At 38.8% G+C, this 5,997-nt stretch overlaps 1 non-coding gene across 1 annotated transcript; it reads right to left on the minus strand.

Annotated features, from left to right (window-relative positions):
* Window positions 1-802: 802 nt before the first annotated feature.
* LOC129680553 (U6 spliceosomal RNA) lies at window positions 803-907 on the minus strand. The gene has a single exon (XR_008720702.1). It is a non-coding gene; the product is annotated as a U6 spliceosomal RNA (small nuclear RNA).
* Window positions 908-5,997: the final 5,090 nt, after the last annotated feature.

Consider the following 5,997-nt stretch of genomic DNA (forward strand, 5'->3'; position numbering starts at 1 on the left):
GATCTGTCTCTTGGTGAGAGTGGAGTGTTGATGTCTCCCACTGTTAAGATGTTGGGAGCAATGTGTGATTTAAGCTTTAATAATGTTTCTTTAACAAATGCAAGTCCATAGATGTTCAGGATTGTGATGTCCTCCCGGTGGATTTTTCCTTTGATGAGAATGAAGTTTCCTTCTCCATCTCTTTTGGTTAATTTTGGTTGGAAGTCTATTTTGTTAGATATTAGGATGGCTACTCCAGCTTGCTTCTTGGGTCCATTTGCTTGGAAAACTTTTTTCAAGCCTTTTACTATGAGTTAGTGTCTCTCTTTATTGTAGAATTGTATTTCTTTGGATGCAGCAGAATCCTGGATCTTGTTTTCACAACTATTCTGTTAGTCTGTGTCTTTTTATTAGAGAGTTGAGACTGTTGATGTTAGTAGATATTAGTGACCAATGCTTGTTAGTTCCTTTTAATGTGGAATTGTTGGTGATAGTATGTTTGTGTGCTTGTTTTCTTTTGATTTTTTGTTGTGAAGCTGTCTTCATCCAGTGTTTTCTTGAGTGTAGTTGATCTCGTTGGGTTGGAGTTTTCCTTCTAGTATCTTCTGTAGGGCTGGATTGCTGCTTATGTATTGTTTAAATTTAGTTATGTCATGGAATATTTTGTCTTCTCCATCTCTGTTGACTGAAAGCTTTCCTGTATATAATACTCTGGGTTGGCATCTGTGATATCGTAGTGTCTGCATGATATCTGCCCAGGCTCTTCTGGCTTTCATAGTCTCTGTTGAGCAGCCTGGTGTGAATCTGATAGGTCTGCCTTTAAAAAAATATGTAATGCTTCACGAATTTGAGTGTCATCCTTATGCAAGAGCCATGCTAATCTTCTGTGTATCATTCCAATTTAATATGTGTGCTGCTGAAGTGAGTAAGAGAAAAAAAGTTTTAAAAAATAAACGAGACCTTGAGGATGGAACATTATAATCATATCAGTTCTAGTTAGACTCACATAATGAAGTTAACTATGCGATTTGGTGACAATGAGGATTAGCTAATTAGAATGATTTAAACACTTCCATTGGCTTCCTTCTTATCAACAAAATCATTCTTACCCAGAAGTCATGGAGCCTGATAATCTCTGATCACTGCCTTTTAACCTTATTTTTGTCAACAGTTTTCTCTAAAGTGAGGCTAAATTTACTGAATTTTTTTCTTCAGAAAATGAATGTACATCTGTACACAAAAATCAGCATGCATTACCGTAATATTTCCAGACAGATCTGGACTCTCCTGTGGAGCCTTTAGATGGTGTTTCTCATATATGTTCACAAAGGCCCTATAACAAGCACCTTATTCATACCATGGTTAAACTAATCTGAAAAGAAACTCTATCACATGTTATCCCCATTACATTAATGTAATAAACAGCCAATATGCTTTTTAATGGTGTATGTGTTTATATTCCAGAAAAGAATCATATTTAGGGACAACATTTCACCAGAATGTGAAGGTCTGTTGTGGCAATGATCTCTGAAGTTCCCATATGGGGATGGCTTCTTTCTTATTTCTTTTTTTTTTTAATTTTATTTTAATAATTATATTTTATTCACTTTGAATTGCCCATAAAACCCTCCCTCTTCCCCTCCCAGTCCCACCATCCCTCCCCCTTCTTCACGCATGCCCCTGCCCAAGTCCACTGATAGGGGAGGTCCTGCTCTCTTTCCTTCTGATCTTAGTCTATCATATCACATCAGGAGTGGCTGCATTGTCATCTTCTGTGGCCTGGTAAGGCTGCTCCCCCCTCAGGGGGAGGTGATCAAAGAACAGACCAATCAGATTATGTCAGATACAGTCCCTCTTCCCATTACTATGTAACCCACTTGGACACTAAACTGCCATGGGCTACATCTGTACAGGGGTTCTAGGTTATCTCCATGCCTGGTACTTGGTTTGGAGTCTGAGTCTCTGGGAAGACTCCTGTGTTCAAATTTTCTTGTTCTGTTGCTCTCCTTGTGGAGTTCCTGTCCTCTCCAGATCTTACTATTTCCCACTTCTTACATAAGATTCCATGCACTCTGTCCAAGAGTTGGCCATAAGTCTCAGCAGCTACTTTAATAGTCTGCAGGTCAGAGCCTTTCAGAGGCCCTCTGTGGCAGGTTCTTAGGTTATTTCCTCTTTTCTTCTTCTGATGTCCATCCTCTTTGCCTTTCAGGATGGGGATTGAGCATTTTAGTCAGGGTCCTCTCTCTTGATTAGTTTCTTTAGATGTACAGATTTTAGTAGGTTTATCCTATGTTACATGTCTATATGAGTGAGTATATACCGTGTGTGTCTTTCTGCTTCTGGGACAGCTCACTCAGGATGATCCTTTCCAGTTCCCACCATTTAATGGAAATTTCATGATTTCCTTATTTTTCATTGCTGAGTATACTCCATTGTGTAGCTGTACCACAATCTCTGCATCCATTTTTCAGGGCATCTGGGCTGTTTCTAGCTTCTCGCTATTACAAATAAAGCTGGTAGAAACATGGTTGAGCAAATGTCCTTATTGTGTACTTGAGCCTCTTTTGGATATATGCTTAGCAGTGGTATGGCTGTATCTTGAGGAAGCGCTATTCCTAGTTGTCTGAGAAAGCGCCAGATTGATTTCCAGAGTGGTTGTACAAGTTTACATTCTCAAGAGCAGTGGAAGAGGGTTCCTCTTTCTCCACAACCTCTCCAGCATGAGTTCCAGCATTTGTTGTCACTTGAGTTTTTCATCTTGGCCATTCTGATGGGTGTGAGGTGAAATCTCAGGGTCGTTTTGATTTGCATTTCTCTAATGGCTAATGAGGTTGAGCATTTCTTTAAGTGCTTCTCTGCCATTCGATATTCCTCTGTCGAGAATTCTCTGTTTAGCTTTGTTCCCCATTTTTTTAAGTGGATTACTTGGTTTGCTGATTTTCAGCTTCTTTAGTTCTTTATATATACTGGATATGAGTCCTCTGTCAGATAAAGGGTTGATGATGATTCTTTCCCAATCTGTAGGCAGTCGTTTTGTTTTGATGACGGTGTCCTTTGCTTTACAAAGCTTTTCAATTTCATGAGGTCCCATTTATTGACTGTTTCTCGTAGAGCCTGTGTTGTTGGTGTTCTGTTCAGGAAGTTTTCTCCTGTACCAATGAGTTCTAGGGTATTCCCCACTTTTTTTTTTTCTAGCCGATTCAATGTGTCTGGTTTTATGTTGAGGTCTTTGAACCACTTGGACTTCAGTTTTGTGCAGGGTGATAAGTATGGATCTATTTGCATTTTTCTACATGTAGACATCCAGATGGACCAGCACCATTTGTTGAAGATGCTATCTTTTTTCCATTGTATGGTTTTGGCATCTTTGTCAAAAATTAGGTGTCCATAAGTGTGTGGGTTTATTTCTGGGTCTTCTGTTCGATTCCATTGATCCACCATTCTGTTTCTATGCCAGTACCATGCAGTTTTTTTTAAATTTTTTATTAATTACACTTTATTCATTTTGTATCCTCCCATAAGCCCCTCCCTCCTCCCCTCCCGATCCCACCCTCCCTCCCCTTTCTGCATGCATGTCACTCCCCAAGTCCACTGATAGGGGAGGTTCTCCTCTTCTTTCTGATCTTAGTCTATCAGTTCTCATCAAAAGTGGCTGCATTGTCCTCTACTGTGGCCTGGTAAGGCTGCTCCCCCCTCGGGGGGAATTGATCAACGAGCAGGCCAATCAGATTATGTCAGAGACCATGCAGTTTTTATACCTGTTGCTCTATATTACAGCTTGAGATCAGGGATGGAGATACCTCCAGAAGATCTTTTATTGTAGAGGATTGTTTTAACAATTCTCGGTTTCTTGTTATTCCATATGAAGTTGAGAATTTTTCTTTCCAGGTCTGTAAAGAATTGTGTTGGCAATTTGATGGGAATTGCATTAAATCTGTAGATTGCTTTTGGTAAGATGGCCATTTTTACTATGTTAATCCTGCCAAGCCATGAGCACGGGAGATCTTTCCATGTTCTCATATCTTCTTCTAATTCTTTCTTCAGAGACTTGAAATTTTCTTCATACAAGTCTTTGACTTGCTTGGTTAGGGTTACACCAAGGTACTTTATGTCGTTTGTGGCTATTGTGAAGGATGTTGTTTCTCTAATTTCTTTCCCAGCCCTTTTGTCTTTTGTATACAGGAGTGCTACTGATTTTTTTTTTTTTTGAGTTAATTTTGTATCCGGCCACTTTGCTGAAGGTGTTTATCAGCTGTAGGAGTTCCCTGGTAGAGTTTTGGGAGTCACACATGCATACTATCATCTCATCTGCAAATAGTTGTAGTTTGACTTCTACCTTTTCAATATGTATCCCCTTGATCTACTTCGACTGTCTTATTGCTCTAGCAAGGGCTTCAAGTACTATGTTGAAGAGATATGGAGTGAGTGGGCAGCCTTGTCTTGTCCCTGATTTCAGTGGGATTGCTTTAAGTTTCTCTCTGTTCAGTTTGATGTTGGCTATAGGCTTGCTGTACATAGCCTTTACTATGTTTAGATATGTGCCTTGTATCCCTAATCTCTCCATTACTTTAAACATGAATGGATGTTGGATTTTGTCAAATGCTTTTTCAGCATCTAGGGAGATTATCAGGTGTTTTTTTTTTTCTTTCAGTTTGTTAATATGGTGGATCACATTGATGGATTTCTGTATATTGAACCACCCCTGCATTCCTGGGATGAAGCCTACTTGGTCATAGTGGATGATAGCTTTGATGTGTTCTTCTATTCCATTTGCAAGTATTTTGTTGAGTATTTTTTGCATCAATGTTCATAAGGGAGATTGGCCTGAAATTCTCTTCTTTGTTGGGTCTTTGTGAGGTTTAGGTACCACGGTGACTGTGGCTTCATAGAATGAGTTTGGTAGTCTTCCTTCTGTTTCTATTTTGTGGAATAGTTTGAAGAGAACTGGAGTTAGCTCTTCTTTGAAGGTCTGGTAGAATTCTGTGCTGAAACCATCTGGTCCTGGGCTTTTTTTGGATGGGAGACTTTTGATGACTGCTTCTATTTCCTTGGGCGATATTGGACTATTTAATTCATTTACATGGTCCTGATTCAGCTTTGGTAAGTCAAATCGATCAAGAAAATTGTCCATTGCATTTAGATTTTCAAATTTTGTGGCATATAGACTTTTGAAGTAAGTCCAAACGATTGTTTGGATTTCCTCAGTGTCTGTTATTATGTCCTTTTTTTTCATTTCTGATTTTGTTGATTTGGATGGTGTCTCTCTGCCTTTTAGTTAGTTTGGCTAAGGGTTTGTCGATCTTGTTGATTTTCTCAAAGAACCAGCTCTTGGTTTCATTTATTGAATTTGAATTGTTTATTTGTTTCTAATTGATTTCAGCCATAAGTTTGATTATTTCCAGCCATCTACTCCTTTTTGGTGTGTCTGCTTCTTCTTTTTCTAGGGTTTTTAAGTGAGCCATTAAGTTGCTTGAATGAGCTGTCTCGAATTTCTTCTTGAAGGCACTTCGTGCTATGAACTTTCCTCTTAGCACTGCTTTCATTGTGTCCCACAAGTTTGGGTATGTTGTGTCTTCATTTTCATTAAGTTCTAGGAAGACTTCAATTTCTTTCTTTTTTTTCTCCCTGACTCAGATGTCATTTAGTAGCATGTTGTTCAGTTTGCATCAGTGTGTAGGCTTTTTGTTATTTCTGTTGTTGTTGAGGTCCAGCTTTATTCCATGGTGATCAGACAGGATACAAGGGATTATTTCAATCTTCTTGTATCTATTGAGGCTCGATTTGTGACCAACTATATGGTCTATTTTGGAGAAGATTCCATGAGGTGCTGAGAAAAAGGTAAATTCTTTTGTGTTTGGGTGTAAAGTTTTGTAAATGTCTGTTAGGTCCATTTGATTCATTACCTCTTTTAAAGACATTGTTTCTTAGTTTAATTTCTGTTTTGTTGACCTGTCCTTTGTTGAGAGTGGGTTGTTGAAGGCTCCCACTATTAATGTGTGGAGATCTATATGTGGTTTT

This window comes from Psammomys obesus, unplaced genomic scaffold (genome assembly GCF_907164565.1).
Source record: "Psammomys obesus unplaced genomic scaffold, mPsaObe1.curated_primary_1811, whole genome shotgun sequence".
NCBI lineage: Eukaryota > Metazoa > Chordata > Mammalia > Rodentia > Muridae > Psammomys > Psammomys obesus.